The 19,990-nt window shown below is 49.3% G+C and overlaps 1 protein-coding gene and 1 non-coding gene across 4 annotated transcripts in view; one reads left to right on the forward strand and one right to left on the reverse strand.

Moving 5' to 3' along the window:
* The window catches only part of RGS12 (regulator of G protein signaling 12), a 132,100-nt gene that overhangs the window by 111,414 nt on the left and 696 nt on the right, over positions 1 to 19,990 (reverse strand). The gene's annotated exons all lie outside the window — the stretch shown is intronic.
* Positions 10,154 to 10,263, forward strand: LOC124237687 (U6 spliceosomal RNA). Its single transcript, XR_006888075.1, has one exon. It is a non-coding gene; the product is annotated as a U6 spliceosomal RNA (small nuclear RNA).

Genomic DNA, 19,990 nt, shown 5'->3' on the forward strand with positions numbered 1-19,990 from the left:
CAAGACAAGAACAATACTAGCAGTAGGGAAACACACATGGTACTTGGCACAGGCTGGGGATGTTCTCCGGACTTTGCATATATTAATTCGTGAGTCCATAAGCAATGTTACTATGAAGTAGGTACGATTATTATTTCTATTTTGTGAGATGAGGAAACAGAGGCAGAGAGAAGTTAAGTAACTTGTCTATGGCTGCACAGGTAACTGGTGTCAGAGGCAGATTTGGACCCAGGCTGTTCTCAGTTTTCTCTATCCCCACACAGCAGGATTCTTAGAAGCAGAGGGGGCCTTGGGCCTGAGAGAGCAGGCGCGGTCTGCTTCCACAGTCCCTCCAGAACTGGGGACACCCCATCAGCCTGTCCCCAGTCAGTGCAGGAGCCTGGTGGCACCATGCCACCTTCTCTGACCGGGACACGCTCACCCACAGACCCCTGACCCTCGTACTCACCCCCAAAGCCACTGTGTCTCAGCAGCCACCTCCAGCCACCACTCTGGTACTGCCCATGGCGCCCAACACCCAGCAGGCACCACCACCCCCCAACACCCACCTTGGGGACATAGACGGAAGACCCAACACATCCCCAACGCAGACACACACACCAGGACACCCCCGACCGTCCCTGCATCCCAGCCGCCTCACCCTCCACCCACTCTAGCAGCCCACCACCTGACCCTGAAAAGTTCTCTGAGTCCAAAGCCACTCTCCTTGCCTCCCCTGAGCTACACCAACCTGGGCCCTGCCCATCCCAACACAGCAGGAGTCCATGACACCAGAGGATGAACTGGCAGATTCTTGGCTCCCCAAGGCCATTTCCAGGCTACTTACTGCCACCAATGATCAACGGCCTCACCACGCTATTATCCTTAAAGGGTCCTTTTAACACCACTCACCACCTGACCCACCCTCATCAGTGCAGACCCTTCACCTGCCGGTCAATGGTGTCACTGAGCGCCAACTGTGTGTGGGACTGGGCCAGGCACAGGGCTGCCACATGAGGGAACAACAGTGCCTTCCTGCAAAGACTTCTCAGCTTGGGGACAAGAGAACCGGGAGGCTACTGATGGCAGCAGCTTCTTGAGGGGTGCTGGCTCCCCAGCTGTGCAGCATGACTGGCTCCCAAGGGACCTGAGAGGCACAGCACACCAGCAGGGACCCTCTGGTGGTAGGCAGCCCCGCCCACCAAGCTCCACAGAGCGGCACCGTCAGCTCCCTCTCCCAGGCAAGGACCCCTTCTCTGTGGCCCGTCCCCTCTCCCTTGAGGCCCCATTTCCTCTCTGAACTTCAACGCCCTCCCCACACGGGTGACCCCATGGCCTAAGAGCTGGCTGAGAATTCTCTCCCGAGCAACCTCACTCTGCACGTCCACACCTCAATGCACCTTCTGCTGGAAGCATCCCCTCCTCCTCTTCCTGGGGCACTGACTTCCACCTAAGTTCACCCCACCCTTCTGGGCGCCCAGGCAGTGCCTCGGTTACCCCTGACGAGGCCTCCCTCAACCGTGGCACACCGTCCCCCCAGCCCACCTTACCATCCTCCTCTACCTGACACGCTCCATTCCCCTGGATGGCCCAGTCCCGGCCTTCTCTGTCCCTCCACTGCTCACCCCAAAGGCCTTATCCTCCTCACCGTGGCCAGCCTGCTCCTCTCTCACCTCAGCCTCATGACCACCCTCGGGCCCGCCCCACTGGCCCTGCTGCTTCTCCCGGCCCGCGGCCCCTCCCTCCACCCTGCCCTCCTCACTGGGCCTGCAGTCCACCAGGAGCCTTCCTGTCCACTGCCATGTCCTCCGCACCCACCCGGGCACCCCAGCCTGTAGGAACTGACCATGGGCTTTCTCCATAGCACATGCTGCAGGGCTGTCATGCCACATGGCACCTGGGTCCCTCTCCAAAATCATGCTCCTCAGCCTGAGGGGCTCTCAATACTCTCGTCGACCCTTCAACGCTCCTCTGGCCAACTCACGACCCCTCAAACTCACCCTCCGTTGGAGACCCTGTGCAGTCCCCCTTCCTGCTCTCCTTCAGAAAGAAGACACATGCCATCCCACAGGCCTCCCTCGCCTTCCTCCGGCCAGATGTCCAGTGCTCATACCACCCCGCCTTTTTCTTCAGGTTAAATGAGGCCAAATAGCCCACCTAATGCTAAAATCTAGCTTCAATTTCAGATGCCTCCAAGGTTCTCCAAAGAAAATTTTGTCTTCCACATAAACCACAATTTAAGACATATAACCCCAAATACACCCTACAAGTTTGGGGAAACCCTCCCTGGTTGCCCTTTGTGGTAATGCAGTGACAGAGGAACAGACTTTTCACTGAATTTGCCCCAGTGTCTTCTCTCCTTCCATGCCACACTTCGCCTCTCGGGACCTCCTGGTTGACCCTCGTGGTCTCCCAGCTCTGCTGTGGAGAGCCCATCCCCTGGCCCCTCGCTCTGCAGAGGAAGCTGCCCTGGATTTACCCTCCAGCCCTGCTGTTTGTGCTTTTTTGCAGACTTTCTGTTCACACGGTTGTTCCTTGTTCGTGGTAGCCTTTTCTTGAGACCTCATCTTTTTGAACCTCCGTGTGTCCTGATAACATTTCGAGAGAGTCTCTGGGAGCCCCCTCTCTGGGTCTGCCTCCACCTGTGCTTCTGGGGAGACGGCAGCTGGTCACTGAGAGAGGCAGCTTTGGGGAAGGGAGTTTGTTTTGACTGTTGAGTTTGAGGTCTCCCTGAGCTCACAGGAGAGGTGCGGGCAGGAGATGAGCACATGGGAGATCCTGGCCTGATTAGCTAGTTGGTCCAAAAATTAATGGATCATCTCCCAGAGCTACAGAAAGACAAGAATCTTTAATTTCAAAGGGTCCACCAAGTGCTGAGCAGAGTAAGTAAAAAAAACAGTCCCATCAAACATTGAGAGAGAAAAGACAGATCGCACAAAGAGGAACAGAATCTGCCAGCAGGCATCCGAGGAGAGCAGAGCCTAGCCCTCGAGGTTCTGCGGCTTCTCACCTGCTTGCTGAGGAGCGGCGAGAAGGCAGCAGGCAGGCAAAGGCCTGGGCTGGGTGTTCCCGCTGCATTACACAGGCCGTGCCCACAGTGTGCCTGCAGACTGGCCAAGCTCCCCAGATGCAGCCAGCACCCCGAGTACCTGTGTGAGTAAGCCACGTTGCTAATCCCATCCCCAGGACTTGAAACCTGTGGCAGCTCTAGAAGGTGAGTGTGGCCAGAAAAAGTAGCACGTCCAGTGTCGCCATTTCAGGGTGATGGGCAACCTAGAGCAAGGGAGGCACAGAAACCAGGTGCTGTGTGTCTGAATCTGTCCCGCTGTGACCACTGTCAGGATGAACTGGACATCCCTTAGCCGGAGCACAGTCTCCTACCAATATCATTTGTTTGCCTCCTCAGCTTGTGTGTCTTTTTATTCACCCATGATGCAAGCTCTAGCCCAGTGCAGGGCTGCCTGGGGAGAAGCTCGGCCTGGGCCACCATGTAGTCAGTAGAGGCACAGACTAAGCTGTCAACGAGCTAGACAGACAGGTGCGCTGTGGGCAGTGTTCCCAGAACAACCCTCCAATATCTGATCCTGGACTAGAAGAACCTGATAAACACCAACAATGCGTAAACAAGCCCCTGGCATCTCCTCTGCCCAGGCCCCCAAGCATCCCAGCGAGGTGGGCTGGAGCCCAAACACTAGGCAAGGAAGATGCCCCGTGCTTGCCCTGGAAGACTGCTTGGACTTTGGGAACTAAGAAGGAAGTGCCCTTTCAAAAGGACAGCTGGCCAGGGGCCGGCCCCACGGCTTAGTGGTTAAGTCCAGGCGCTCCATTTTGAAGGCCCAGGTTCACAGGTTCAGATCCCAGTTGCGGACCTACACCGCTCATCAAGCCACACTGCAGCGGCAACCCAGATACAAAATAGAGGAAGACTGGCACAGATGTTAGCTCAGGGCGAATCTTCCTCAAGCAAAAAAAGAGGAAGATTGACAATGGATGTTAGCTCAGAGCTAATCTTCCTCACCAAAAAATAAAACAAAACAAAGGACTGCTGGCCAGGCAGTACCTTCTGAGTGTAAAATTTAACACCCCTACCCTATATACCAGAGGCACTAAAACAGCTCTGCTAATACAAAGGAGCAAGCTGCAGTTTGTTCCTGTCCATTCTACAAACACTTAGGAGTGCCTTCTCTATACAGGCACCTGGTCTAGGAAGAGGAAACAACAGAGACAATGGGGTCCATCCAAGGGGAATCAATCTTGGGGAGCCCATCCTGGTGGAGGCTGTCCTGGAGAGCCCATCCTAAGGGAGCCCACTTCAGGGGGGCCCACCCTGGGGGAGCCTGTCCTGGGGAGCCCGTCCTGGGGGAGCCTATCTTCTGTCTGTGCAGCAACAGCTGAGACAGAGTCCAGAAGACTGTTCCAGGTAGGGCCCAGGGACCGAGGAGCTGGATGCCAGAGGCCCAGCCCTGCACTCATGTGACCTTGGTCATGTGATGACCTTGGTCGTGTGTACAGCAGAGAACATAGAGTCTCTTTCCTAAGGTTGTGAGGATGAGATAAGACCACAGAGGAGCCAGCAGAGGCTCACCTTCCGCTTCAGCTGTTCCCATCTCCCTGCTGATACTCCTCCACCCATCTGAGGAGCCACAGGGCCTGGCAGACACCGTAAGACCCCATGCAATTCCCAGAGGGCAAGCTCATGCTGGCTCACACGCCTTGTCACCTACACCAACCTCACCTGTGCCCTCCCCTGTGGAACATCTAGGAACCACCCACTCTCCACAGGGCCCATCATAAGCCCAGATGGCGTCCGCTTGCTTCCCTCCGTGACCCGCGCAAGACGTGGAGGTAGGGAGCAAGTTTTCCATGTCTGCGTCTATGTGCCCCAGGAGCATGAGAAAGTGTTCAGTGAGTACCTGCTGAGCAAATAAATGGGGTTGAAATAGCCTTAGCTTTCTCTAAGTGTTAGAATTTAATTATTTTTGTCTATAGTATCTAAATTTTCTAGAAAGAATAGATATAACTTTTGTAACAAGAGAAAAATAAAAGGTAACTGAAGATGGTAATGAGTTGCGTTTTTTTCCTCCCCAAAGCCCCAGTACATAGTTATATATCTTAGTTGTAGGTTCTTCTGGTTCTTCTATGTGGGATGCCACCACAGCATGGCTTGATGAGCGGTGTGTAGGTCTGCACCCAGGATCAGAACCAGCAAACCACAGGCTGAAGAAGCAGAGCACATGAACTTAACCACTTGGCCACGGGGCCAGCCCTGTAATGAATTTTTATATGTAGGCCATCATAACCATAAAAGAAATACCCATCATTTCCTACTGGTACAAAAATAAAGGTGGCCTTCTCTTTCCAGACCCACTTTAATCCTGCCTCACCACCAGCTCAGAAGGGACAAAACAGTGGAGACTGGCGTCCTGCAGCGTGCACCCACTGCTGCTGTGGGTCTGTCCCCACCATGCACAGCTCCCATCCAGGAGACCGTCTGAGCCACAATGGAGATTGGCGAGAGCGTGACGCATCAGCAAACTCCAGCCCTAGGAGCAGAACAGCAAGTCAAACCTCAGGGCTGCAGTGGAAGGCGAGACACATCCTCCCAGAGCACGACTATCATCACACAACCTCAACTTGATGGTTGGGATGAGCAAAGGGACTCGCCCCTGTCCATGACAGTTAACCACAATCTGGATCAGCACCAATGCAGAACAGAGAGTGAAGGGATGAAAGGAAATCAAACATCCGCAGAAAACGGAGAAAATCCACGCTGGCACGTTTCTGAGTTCCCTAAAGTGAAGCTACAATCCCACTCTCATTTCCTGTTCCCAAACCCCATCACCCCTTAACCCCTTAACCCCCGTTAACCCAATCCAACTCCTCCAAGGGGGGCTGTCAGCCTAACTGCCCAGATAATCAGGCAAGAGACGCCGAGTTCCCACCCACCAGAGTCCCCTAGAAACATCCCAACCCCGACAGAAGCAGAGTGCCATGGTGGGCTGGGGTCAGGTGGGCAGGACCATGCACTGCTCCCTGCTCAGGTCATCTTCCAGGTATGCAATGTGTACCCTGAGGGGCGGTCCTGAGGTTCAAGTGCCAGAGCGGACTGATACTGTTTATATTAAGGGAGGAAACAATGACCAAGAGTTTTCAGACAAGGCTAGTAACTGATTGATGAGTGTATGGAAAGCCCCCAAATTAAAATCCAATTATACTAAATGAATCCAAATGACATAGGAGAGGGGAGGCACTGACATTCCACAAGTGCAGCCTCCGAAGTTACCCCTCATCACCCTACTTGGATTCCCCACCTGGAACAGTGCGGTTGAGCTGTTCGCCGTGGGAAAGCTCACCTGCATCTTTCTCCTCCTCTCCATATCTCCGCTCAACTCTTGTCATCATCGTCTCACCTCCTGCCACCTAACTCTCCTCCGAGGAATCCACCACCCACATGGACCCTAAATGTGCCCAGAAGCCAACTCCTCACCTTACCTTCCATTTCTGTGCCAAGTCCTAGTACATGTGAAGTCAAGTAAAAACCGCTGTGTGAGAGTAAAGGTATAAGAGATAGAGGCCCTTAAAGAGACTAAGGGTGAGGCTCACAGACCTTCTCTTTGAACAACTGGGCCTCTAGAAGCTTCCAGGCACTGTCCCTCGCCCTGCAGGAGCCCAAGGTAGTAGAGAAGGGCTTATCTCAAAGAGATTTGAGGGATGGTTTTTGTCTGATGGAGTGAACACCAATGAGATTCACAAAAGGCCCACGAAGTTTTCAAGAAAACCATATCAGTAGAAATACTGCCAGCTTGCACTGAAAGGGTGAGAGGCAGTGCAAACTGAAAACTAGGCACTGAATCCCAAAAATTCTACTGGCAGGAAGCAGGCTGAGAAAACGACTCAACTGCAAACACAGGCTATCTTCGATGAAAAGGAAAAGATGACTCAGAGAGAGGAATCAGGAGCCCAGGAGGCGGAGAGAGGACCACTACCCTCAATCTCGAGACCTAACCAAGGAACTTCCAACATCGGACAGGCTAGATTTCAGAACTGCTATACACCTGTGACTCCTTTATGCCTCCCATTTTCCCTCATTTGGGGCAGGAGTGTCTACAGTGGATATCCTATGTCTGTCCCAACATGGCATTTTTGGTGGAGGTGGAGGAGCTGACAGCTGGTCTCTTTAATTCCGATCTACAGATGGAGAAGAAGTGCACTCCAGGAGCTATACTCAAGGAGCTTCAACTCGGAGCCTCATCCACACCTGGAGCTGATTTACATGATGGGATTCTGGACTTTGATGCTGATGCTGTCATGGCAGGAACTTGGGGGGAGTGTGCTTGGTATGTGGGAGGGACATGGATCACGGGGGCCAGGGGCTGGACGGTGATAGGCAGCTTCTACCAGGGCCCCAGTGATCTTGCCTTCTAGTCAGCCGCCTGTGGCAGTTCCCTCCCCTTGGGTGTGGCCTGGACCTACTGCCTTACTTCTAACAAAGAGAAGATGGCAAAAGTGATGAGATGTCACTTCCAAGATAGGTTACAAAAACACTCTGGCTTTCATCTTGCTCACCCTCTGCCTCACTCGCTCTGAGGGAAGTCAGCTGCCAGGCTGTGAGCTGCCCTAAGAAACAGCCCACATGGCAAGGAACGATGTCTCTGGCCAACAGCCAGCAAGGTCAGGAGGCCTGCCAACAGCCACATTAGTGACCTTGGAAGCCGATCTTCTGAGGCCACCAACCACCACGTGAGGAAGCGGATCCCCACCCACTGCAGCCCTGGCTGATATCTTGATCATAACCTCATGTGAGACCCTGGACAGAGGCCCAGCTAAGCCTCACCCCAATTCCTGACCACAGAGACTGGGAGATAACACCCACTCTTAGAAGGGAGCTGCTGCATTTAGGGAGCAGGCTGTTACACAATAGGAGATAACTAATGTACCACATAATGCGAATATAAATGTTATCATTTGATGTGTTACCACTGGTGCTATCAACACATACAAAACAGCACTGTATTTATTTCTAAGCAGCAATGCATGATTAAGCATTTTTTTAAGTGTTCCCTCAATTTAATCTGCGATGAGGTGATTAAGGAAATCATCCTGCATACACCAGAGATAAACTGACTACAGAATGGAAAAAACTGGCTAAGAAAAATGACTACCATTGGACGACTACCTAGTCCAGCTTGACCTCACAAGCTGAAGAGAACAATTCCCCTTCACAACCGAGGAAGGCAAGGCCCAGCACCTCGCCCACGAGCACGACCGAAGACAGGTTAGGACTCAAAGCCAGGGCTGACGGACCTCAGTCTGGCTCCTCACCTCGCCCCGCCTGCTCCCTTTTCACTATTAGCATGTGAGCAAACGCCTGTGTAGAAACTGACCCCCCTTGAAGCCTTTCTGCTAACAAAAATTATTTACCAGGTTTTCAGAGTCTCTCAATTCCTCGGTAGCTTCAACTCCCATATTTGAACATTAATCTAAGCTTAGGAAGCAGAACAGCAGCTACCAAAATTATTAGTATGCACGATTGTTGAATAACTTACACTAAGCTAAACAGACGAGCACAGTACATAAACTGTCCCCAGCCGGCGTTTTGTTACTATGCAGAGTTTTGCGTGAGTATTTTCAAATGTCAGTCCTTGACGTTTAACACCTCAAGCCCACAGAAACCAAGAGGCCAGGCTGCAGGGACGTGTATCCGATGTCTCAGTTCTGGTCCCCAGGAGCACGCTCCCTTCTGCCTTTCCAGTCAGTCTCCGTCAGGAAGAGCCAGTTCATTGCTAAGCAGCTACACGACAATTAGGAATGGAGACAAGAATTGACTCGAACACTAAAGCAGCTCTTGGAATTAGGAAATATAGCAAATATAAATAATCAGGAAAGAGGAGAGAGAAATAAGAAAGGGAGAGAAGAAATTAAACACGGATAACTTTAAGAACGTTTCATTTGTGTCAACACATCAGAAGAATGTATACACAATTATTACTCACAGTCTAATAATGTTAAAAGGAAACAGAATTCCAAAAATAATATAAAGTTGAGGAAATACAGTTATGCTAATGTCATATTCAGCACATAAAGTTTAAAACCCTAGCTTTCAACTCATCTGGCTCCCTCTTCCTTCAAGAGAACACATCACAAATGCATTTTTGCAGCACTAAGCTATCACACTCGGGCAGGGAGGCGCCAGGCCCCCGGAGGACAGACGCACTAGCTCCCCTAGGCCTCTCCCGCCCCCATGGACAGCTCAGGCTGCAGAGCGGGGAGAGGGGCTGTCCCAAAGGAAGGGAGACCTGTGGACCCCCATGAGCACCCACAGCCCTCAGCACAGAAGGGCCTAGGGGAACAGGATACCTGCGCCGCTGCCAGAACATTTTTTATCGCTCGTTCCCAGAGTCCCTGCCTACTGGAGAAGGCCTGACACTAAGCAGCATCCCTAACCTAGTACTTTCCCTTTTTTTAATGCACGCAGAAGAAAATCTAGATTTAGCAGAAAAGATATTATTTTAAATTACAAAAGTTCATTTTACTAGTTCAAAAATATTAATATATTGCATCTTTCTGAGTGATTCTAATCCATCGTAATGCAAAGTTTACATTAAGCAAAATCCATAGGATAACCAATGAAGAGAAACGTGCAAAAGCCCTCTCATGTGAAAGAAGGGAAAATGTAGACCGACAATTAGAAAAGCACATTATTTAATATTAGCTGGGTTCACACAGTGCTCCAAGGACACAGACCACCTTCAGCCCCAGAACTCAACAGACACCTATGTTGTAAATCAGGCACCCATTCCAGAAAACCGTCTCCCAACCAGACCCCGGGCCCAGTCACCGGCCTGAGCCAGGGGCTCTCTCCTGCCACTCTGCGTTACAGTCAACCCCCCTCTGCAATTTCAGTTACCCAGTCAACTCTGGCACAAAAATGTTAGATGAAAAGTTCCAGAAAGAAGCAATTCCTAAGTTTTCAATCGTGCATGGTTCTGAGTAGCATGATGAAATCCTGTGCCGGCCCCTCCAGGACGTGAACCATCCCCTCGTCCAGCAGATCCCTGCCGTACGTGCTACCCGCCCATTAGCCACTTAGTAGCCGTCTCAGTTAGCAGATCATTGTCGCTGTAACTCAGTGCTTGTGTTCAAGTCACCCTTGTTTTGCTTAACAACGACCCTAGTGCTCGCTTCGGCAGCACATGTACTAAAACTGGAACGATACAGAGAAGATTAGCAGGCCCCTGCACAAGGATGACACGCAAATTCAAATTCGTGGTGTTCCATATTTTTAAATTACACCTTGTTACAAACCATTACGATCTCAATAAAATTACTTTAACAAAATACTAACGACCCTAAAGCACGAGAGCAGCGATGCTGCAATTCGGACACGCCAAAGGGAAGCGGGAAGTGCTGCTTTCAAGTGAAAAGGTGCAAGTGCTCTACTTAATAAGAAAAAAAAATTATATGCCGAGGTTGCTCAGATCTATAGCAACTTCTATTACAGTGTATTGTTATAATCGTTCTATTTCATTATTAGTTATTGTTGTTAACCTTTTACGGTGCCTAGCTTATAAATGAAACTTTATCATAGGTATGTACGTATAGGAAAAAACATAGTCTCTATAGGGTTCGATACCATCTGTGTTTTCAGGCATCACTGATGGTCGGAACATATCGCCCACGGATAAAGGGGGACTTACATACCCTCCAGTGTGCTAGGCTTAACAAAGATACAGAGGTAGGTGCATTTTGAAGTAACTTTTTATTCACATTAAGAACACCTTCTACACACAAAGGAATTTAAGGTCTCAATTAAGGAAAGAAGCAGCTCGGCAGAAGGAAGGCAGCCAGACATCCAGGTGGGAGACGGCGGTGATCGCAGCAAAGATAGGGGGCAAAAGACAGGGCGAGGAGGAGAGCCTGGCTGCGGGGCCTGCCAGCACCCTGCTGTCACTGTCACCGGGTAGGCAAGAGGTCCAGCGCTCAGCTCAGTCCTCCTCCTGCTCACATCGCGCATCCAGCTGCACTACCGAATGCCAACTCCTTTTCCCAGCACATCACCCCGCTCAAACATGCGAGGCTCCCCCGCTTCTCACAGGATCCACCCTTAAGCCCCCAGCCTGCCCTCCAAAGCCTCCCTCAGCGGGTCCCAGCCTAAACCTCGACATCCACTTCAGGCAGATCCATCCTCACTACCCCACAACTCTGTTCACTCATCCATTTGTTCATTCATTCACTCACTCAATAATTGTCAAGTGGCTTCCACAGCAGCACCAGGTAGACAATTACAAACAGGAGACTGGTGATGGCCCTGACTTTCAAGGGCTAGCTGCCTCTGGGAGACAAGACAGCTCAACAGGCCAATACCACCACACACGGAAGGTGGGCAGACACACAGGAGGGCACCCACAGCCCTGACTCCATTTGAGAAATTACTCTCCCATGAAGTACCCTCTCCCCCTCCCTCCACTGCTCCTTAGCTCAGCTCAGACCCCACCTTCTCTCTGAGAACCCCCAACTCCTCCAATCCTCACCAACCCCCCAACTACCTCATAGACCAGTGGGCCCCACTCTCTGGCTGTGTCTGCTGTTCACTCACGAGCCCCTCGCTTCTCACACCTAGGGACATCACCACACAGCCTTGTCTGAGACAGCGCTGCGGGCACACACACAGGCTCTGGGTACACATACTCTGAATGCACACGCGGGCTGTGGCTATACACACTGAGTACACGTGCAGGCTGTGGGTACACACACAGATGTCGGTACACATGTGGGCATCAGGACAGGAGACAGGTCTGAGGGGAAGTAGTGAGGGGCAGGAAGAGCCCCGTCTGTGAGCAGGGAAGTGGAGCCTGGCAGCATGAGAAGCTGGGAGGAACCATCAGCTCAGGGTCCACCTGCCACAAAGGTAAGATGCACAGAGGCTGTGAACTCCAGAAATCCTAACTGTGCGGAAGCACCACAGCAATCAGAAGCTCAGTCAAGGGCCAGGAACCATGCCCCACCTAGCCCCTCCCCACCAGGAAGGAGCCCAAGGGGGCTCAAAGAGCAGGTGCCAACCTACCCCGCAGTCAGCGGGCAGCCCTGACCCACAAGCTCACGGCTTGCCCCAGGCATAAGCCTGGCAATTACGGAGCTTCGGGAAAGGAAACAGGACAAGCTGAAGCTACAACCTTTCAGGATCTACGGTTGATGGGACCGCGGGGCTATTTCTGATTCCAGAAACAAATTCTAGCTCAATAATCTTGAAATACTGTAGGTTAAACCTTCTCAATTTTCCCTTCCCATTATTATTTGACTTCCCATTTTTATCTCAATTTGATATTTATTTTTGTTTGTGGTTTTTAAACCTGGGCAAAGGGGGACTATAAATAGAGTTGCCAGATTTAGCAAATAAAAATACAGTTAAATTTGAATTTCAGATAAAAGATGAAGAACTGTTTAGTATACATATGACCCAAATATTGCACAGCACATTTTATCTGACAAATCCAGAAGGGACAGACGAGGCTACATTGCCTGCAGGGCCATGCTGTAGTACTCAGGGCCCCTGACTCAGTATCCCTGAGCCCCTCCTTGCTGGAGCCTGGCTGTCTCCCGTCATCCCCGCCTGGAATGTCACCTCCACTTCCACCACCCCTCCTGATCCCTCACAGCCAACCCCTCACAGCCAGCTTCCTTGGGTGAAGCTGACAGGGGCTGGCCAAGGATAGCAGGGGGCAGGCCAAGCCCTGTGTCCTGCTGCCCTGCCTGACCCTGGCCTCATTCCATCCCCTGCCCTAGCCTGCGTCCTCGCCGCACCTCCAAACGCCCTGGCAAGACTGAGGACAATTTGCCTCATCAACAAATGGGTCTAATGTCAGGCCTCCTCCATGAGATTCCACTACCCACATCCGAACTTGGTCACACCCTATAGGATTCGGGGGGAACAGCAGCAGAGTGCTGCACTGTCCATCTCGTCTTTTCACTGGGCCTGAAGGCAGTCTTTCTGCTCTCCATGTCTTTCCAGTTACTCTCAAGAAGATAAGAGAATCTGCAAAAGCACAAAGTCCTGGGTGTCCTCTTCCTGTGCACAGGGCGGCTGGGGACAGACCCCTTTTGGAAGTAACAAAGGCAGGGTGGCCAGAGGAGGTCTTGTGAGCGGGAGCCCCGTCCCCTCTCATGACCCCACATAGCTCCTCACCTCCCACATCCAGGCAGGGTGTGGTAGGCCGAACAGTGGCCCCAAAGACACCAGGTCCTAATCCCCAACACCTGGAAATGCGACCTTATTTTTAAAAAGAGTCTTTGCAGACAGAATTAAGCTAAGGATTTTCAGATGGGGAGATGATCCTGGATTATTCAGGTGGGCCCTAAATGCAATCACAAGGGTCCTTCTAAGAGGGAGGCAGAGGGAAGGTCAGACACCGGGAGAAGGCCACCTGAAGACAGAGGCAGAGATGAAAGCAATGCGGCCACAAGCCCGTGATTGCTGGCAGCCACCAGGAGCTGGAAGAGGCAGGAAGGAGTCACCCCTAGAGCCTCCAGGAGGAGCCCAGCCCCACCTATACCTTGACTTGGACTCTGGCCTCCAGAACTGGGAGAGAACAAATTTCTGCTGTTTTCAGCCACCCAGCTTGTGGCGCTTTGTTACAACAGCCACAGCAACTGACACAGAGGGGGGCCCAGGGAACCCTCCTCAAAAGCTACCAAAAGGCAGTCATCTGCATCTTTGCCTATCAGCCCGCACGTGGAGCCCTATGCCTAGTAAACTTGTACCAGGCCCAGGGATCACCCACCTCTGGGGAGTTTAAAGACGAACAACCCCCAGGCCTGATCCCTCAGTGGCTCCCAGCAGAGGAAGACGATGAAGAAGGCACAACCTCTACTGCCACCATGCTCTTCAAATTCCTTTACATATCCAAAAAAGGCATCTGTTCAGGCTAACACTTCGAAGAACCAGCCCTGGGCTTTATTTTATCCAGGATTTGTCAAGGAAAAGCTTTCTACTAGGCTAGAGTGGCTCATTCCCCAACTACTTGATTCTCTAGACGACAAACAAGTAAACCCCAAGATCAATGCCTGGCTACTAAGCGAAGTGCCAGGAGGCCTTCAGTGAAGCGGCAAAACTCACGCACTCTCCCATGCTGCTAAATCAAGTTCCAACCAAGCACAAAATATAAAAACCGAGCATTTGAAGGCACTGGAGAGCTATGAAAAGCAGGCAGGAAATGAGGGGAGTTGTCCCCTAAAAGAAGAGGGGTGCACACTAAGATGTGTGTCCACACAAATGCGTGGAGCTCAGGTGGAAAGTCTCAGGCCCCTGAGCTTCCAGTCAGAGTGGAGTCTGGGCACAGAAGGCTGGCTGGAAAGTGAGGGGGACATCTCAACGTCTCAGAAAGAAGGTGGCTGGGGAGAGGGGAAGCCCTGGGATCCGCTCATAAACTGCCCAGGCCCTGGGCCAGCCCTTCAACTGTCCATGCACAAGGACACTCCAAAGAGCAGAGGAGGCAGTTGGTAGGCCGAGCACACCAAGCAGAGACTACAGCAGAGATGTGTGCAGTCTGAGCCCAGACAGACTGACTTCAAGAACAAAAACCAACACTCTTCAGAAAAAAAGAATCACTACAATGGCTCATCCACAATGTTCAGTACAGTCAAACACTGCTAGATGTTCAAAAAAACAGGAAGGTGTGACCCACAGTCAAGAGACAAAGGAGTCAAGAGAAACTGATCCTGAGATAAGCCAGTGTTGAAATTAGCAGATAAGAACTTTAAGACAGCTAATAGAGTATGTTCAAGGATTTAATGGAAAATATGGTAACAATAAACAGATGACATATCTCAGTAGAGAAAGGGAACTCTAAAAAAGAGGCAACTGGAAATTCCAGAAACAAAAACTACAGTAACTAAAATTTGAAAATTCACCAAATGAAGTTAATAGTACACTGGAGACAGAAGAAAGGATGAGGTAACTTGAAGACAGAAATTATACGAAAAATGACAAAAACTATTTTTAAAATGGACAGAGCCTGAGCGCCCTGTAGGACAATATCAAACATCAACCATAAATGTAATTCAAGTCCCAAAATAAGAAGACAACAAACGGGGCAGAAAAAATATTTGAAGAAACAGTGACCAAATTTTTCCCAAACTTGGTGAAAAATTCTAAACTTTTATATCCAAGGCGCTCAATAAACCCCAAGCAAGATAAATACAAAGAAAAGCCTTCTAAGCACATCACAGCCCAGCTGCTGAAAGACAAAGTGGAGAGCTGCAGAGCAGCGTCGCCATGTGACACACAGGGACAAGGCAGCTACAGCAGGGCTCACGTCTCTACCAACAGCGGCAGCCAGAAGACTCTGGAAAGACACAGTCAGAGCGCAGGGAAAACTGAAAACCCAGAAATAGATCTCCAGTGAAAAGATACTTTAACACTGAAAGAAAACAAAGACATCACAGATAAAGGAAAACTGGGAGAATTTGTCATTAACAGGCAAAAAATGCTAAAGGAAGTGTTTCAAAGCTGAAGAGAAGGGATACCAGATGGAAATGCAAATCTCTAAGGAGGAAAAAAGCACACCAAAAGCGGTGAATATGTGGGTAAATATTTTTAAATATTGTTTTTCTTATCTTAATTTCTTTAAAATACATATGAGTTTTTAAAGCAAAAATTATAACACTGCGTTGTGTGGCTTATAACATATGTAGAAGTAATATGAATGACAATAGCTTAAAGGGGGGTAAATGGAACTTTTATAACTATTAAAAAAATCTTACATTTTATGTAAAGTGTTACAAAATTAACTCTGAACAGACTGCAGTAAGTCAAGATACATAAGATAGACTACTAAAAAATAATGCAAAGAGGTATAGATGAAAAGTGAATAGAGGAATTAAAATGGAATACTAAAAAATATACTGCATATATACTATATTGATGTATGTATGTTATATATATGTATACACACAAATAATACATACATACCTACATGTACACAGACATAGATGGATATACTCAATTATCCCAAACAAGGCAGAGGAGGGAAAAATGAACAGCAACAACAACAAAAAATACGACAAGTAGAAAACAAAGTGTGCGGCCGGCCTGGTGGCATAGTGGGTAAGTTCAAGTGTTCTGCTTCGGCGGCCCGGGGTTCAAAGGTTCGGATCCCAGGCACAGACCTAGCACCGCTTGTCAGGCCATGCTGTGGCGGCATCCCACAGAAAATAGAGGAAGACTGGCAGAGATGTTAGCTCAGCAACAATCTTCCTCAAGCAAAATGAGAAAGAGTAGCAACAGATGGTAGCTCAGGGCCAATCAACCTAACAAAAAAAAAAAGAGAAGAAAACAAAGCAGCAGACACATTAATATCCACCTGAACTAGAAAGAAGAACTCTTATTGTTATAAGAGGAGCGAGGACTGAGTGAAGCAGACATGAAACAAGAGGGACAGGACGTGGACAGTTCTAACAGCCAAGAGACAGGCACATGAGAGTCCATCATACTCTTCAGTTCACACCGTATCTATTCCAACATTTTCCATGATGAACACTTTTCAAAAATTAGATTTAAGACTATTCCAAATATTATTTATGCGCCACCCCCCAAGCTGCTTTGGAAAAATTTGCATTTATTGTTCATTTATTAGCTAATAAAAAAGTCTTCAATTTGGGGGATATTTAAACACTAAAAAATGTAAATAGAAAAAACACTCACATTCAAAACCAGAAACTATCAGACTGGCTTTATAAGAAGCTGACTTTAAATATAAGGACACAAATAAGCTGAGAGTCAAAGAACGGAAAAGCTATACCGTGCAAACAACAAACATGAGAAAGCTGGAGGAGCTGTCTTCATAGCAGACAGAACAGACTTCTACACAAAAGCTCCATTCACTAGCAAGACAGAATCATCATAAACGTGCACAAGCCTAACAAGAGAGCTTCAAACACATGAACCAAACCCAAAAGAACTAAAGGCAGAAACAGACAAATCAACAGTCAATTTTGGAGATTTTAACACCTTTCTTAGCAACTGTTAGAACAACCAGAACAACAACCCCCCAACAAAATCAGTAATAATATAGGCGACACGAACACTATATAGTGTTCCTTCTATGTGCCAGGCACAACTTTAGGTGTCTGCATTCAGCCATGACTAATACTGATAGAAAAATCTCTGATCTCAAGGAGGATACAGTCTGGTGAAAAAGTGAAAAAAACAAAAACAAAAAAGAAGAAAACAGAATAAAAACTCAATTATCTTCTAAATGATAAGATCTTGCATCTCTAAATGAAGAACGAGATGTTATTTTTAAAGATTTTATTTTTTTCCTTTTTCTCCTCAAAGCCCTCTGGTACACAGTTGTATATTCTTAGTTGTGGGTCCTTCTAGTTGTGGCATGTGGGACACTGCCTCAGCATGGTTTGATGAGCAGTGCCATGTCCGCGCCCAGGATTCAAACCAACGAAACAGTGGGCCGCCTGCAGCGGAGCGCGCGAACTTAACCACTCGGCCATGGGGCCGGCCCCGAGATGTTATTTTAAAAATAGAAAAGGGAAATCAGAATAAGAACTCTTGAAAAATACAAAAGGATAACAGAAACAAAACAACTAATGGAAGGGTTGGAAGACAATGCACAGCAATCTCCCAAGAGCAGAACAAACATCAAAGAGATCAACAAGACGAGAGAAAAGACGAGGGGGTGGGAGGTCAACCAAGGAGGTCCAACCTCCAAATAAAAGGAGTTCCAGAAAGAGAGGACACAAAAGTGAAAGACTTGAGGAACAATCATCGGTCCTCAGACTGAAGGGGCCCAGCACAGTGCCTAGAACACATGGGTGGACAAGAGCAGCTCCTATGAGCTTCCTGGGGCCGGGCCACGTCCAGAGAACTGAAATCAGAATGGCAGCAGACTTCCCACCAGCGCTGGAAACTAAATACGGAGAAGCAACATCTTCAAAATCCTGAGACATACCTTTTAGTAGAATTCTATACCCAGCTAAACTGAAACTTAACTGAATAGGTATTTTCAAAATCAAAGACAAAAGAAAAATCTATGTAACGTTTCTTAGTTATCAAGAGCACGGACTTCAACAAAATGAGGAGTGAGCCCAGACAGAGAAGAGAGGGGTCAGAGAGCAGGGCCCGCACAGGGGAGAAGGACCCAGGGAAATCCTGGGTCTCGCTGGGACTAGAAGAGACCAGGGCAGCAAGCTGGCCTCCAAGTGAGAAGCCTCCGAACAAGCACCACACCACAAAAGGGGTTCAGGGACACGGGCTGGATGTAAGGAAAAAGAGGTTTTTGCCCGGTGAGTGACAGGCCAGGATGAGAAAGGAGCTGCGCTGGAGTGTACCACAGGGTTCAGTCTGAATAATATTTAGTCATAAAAAGGTAAGCAATGACCACGGGTTTAACCAAAAGAGGGTGACAGGACTAAGCTGGGAAACGCAGGGAGAGGAAGCAGCGGTGGTGTAGAGAGGAGAGCTGAAGCTTCCTCTGTACCTTTGAGAGAAGTCCAAAGATGATGTCTAAAATACATAAATTTTAAAACAGCAGCTTAAACAGCAACAAGCACCTGAGAAAACAATGCTTAGGATGATTGCCTCTGGGAGACGGGGAGAAGCAGGACAGGAGAATGCCCACTGTCTGATCTTTCAATGAGTAGGCTCAGCGCTTCATCTAGCATCCTGGAAGTACGACCAAGACCACTGTTAAGGGACAAAAGTAAGACGTAGAAAGACATGTAGGTAGCACGGTGTGTGAGTGAGTGTGTGTGCGTACCTGTGTCTGTTTCTGTCTGTGTATGGGTGTCTATGTGTACATCTGTGTGTATGTCTGTGTCTCAATAAACGACTGTGTGAACAAGGGAAAAGATGAGGAAGGACACGTATCAGAATATCACCTGATTACAGGGTTGGGGACAGCAAGGCCATTGGAAAGGAGAGAGGGAAGAAAAACAGGACAAACTACATGTTTTCTTTGGGAAAGCTCTAACACAAGAGTTCCTTGCCTAGAGCACATGGTCTCCTTCCTGGATGCATCAGGTGAACTTTTGAAATGGTGAACCCCCTGAAAATCACAGGTAACCTGGTGTCCGCATTAAAATCGCATGTGCACATGTGTAGAATATACTTCAGAAGAGAGACTGTAGTTTTTATCAGATTGCCAAAGGAGCTGGTAAGCATCCCCCTAAAAGTAAAGAACGAGTGATCTACCAGACTAGGACCCCAAGCAAGGCTTCTCTTCCTTCTCGGGACACCTTTTTCCAGGACAGCCCCAGCCTCTCCTCCAGGGCACAGCAGGGAATCCACGAGGCCCTTCTGGACACAGGAGCAGCAGCAGCCCCTTGGAGAGACCTGCCCGACCCGGGAGGGTGTGTGAGGTGGCTGCTTCTCAGCACAGAATAGGAAAAACCAGTCCTTTCAAAAATAAAGTCAGGAGCACTGTGGTAGGCTGAGGGTGGTCCCGAAAGACACCAGGTCCTGGCCCTGGGAACTGTGAATGTCACCTTACAGGCAACAGGGGCTTTGCAGGTGGATTACATTAAGAGTCCTGGGATGGGAGACATCCTAGTGGGCCGTGAATGCAATCACTGTCCTTCTGGGAGGGAGGCGGGGGGAGTGAACGAAGGAAGAACAGCAGAGGAGGCGGGGATGGAAGCACAGGGAGCCAGGGCTCTGGGACATGTTGGGGGGGGGCACAGACCAAGGATTGAGGACAGCATCCAGAAGCCGAAAAGGGACAGAACCAAGCGTCCCTGCAGCCTCCCCGGCCTTCACCTTGGTTCAGCCCAGTGAAACCCACTTTGGACTTGTGGCCTCCAGAACTGGGAGGGAATACATTTCTGTTGTTTAAGCCACTAAATTGATGGTACTTCGTTACAGCAGCCACAGAAAACTCATACAAGTGCTAATTAGAAAGTGAAATGTTCATAGGAATTCCACCACTGAAAGAATATGTAAAGCATTCTGTCTGCACCCCACAACTCTGGGCCACTCCGTCCACACCCCACAACTCTGGAGCCA

Source organism: Equus quagga, chromosome 3, assembly GCF_021613505.1.
Source record: "Equus quagga isolate Etosha38 chromosome 3, UCLA_HA_Equagga_1.0, whole genome shotgun sequence".
Lineage (NCBI taxonomy): Eukaryota > Metazoa > Chordata > Mammalia > Perissodactyla > Equidae > Equus > Equus quagga.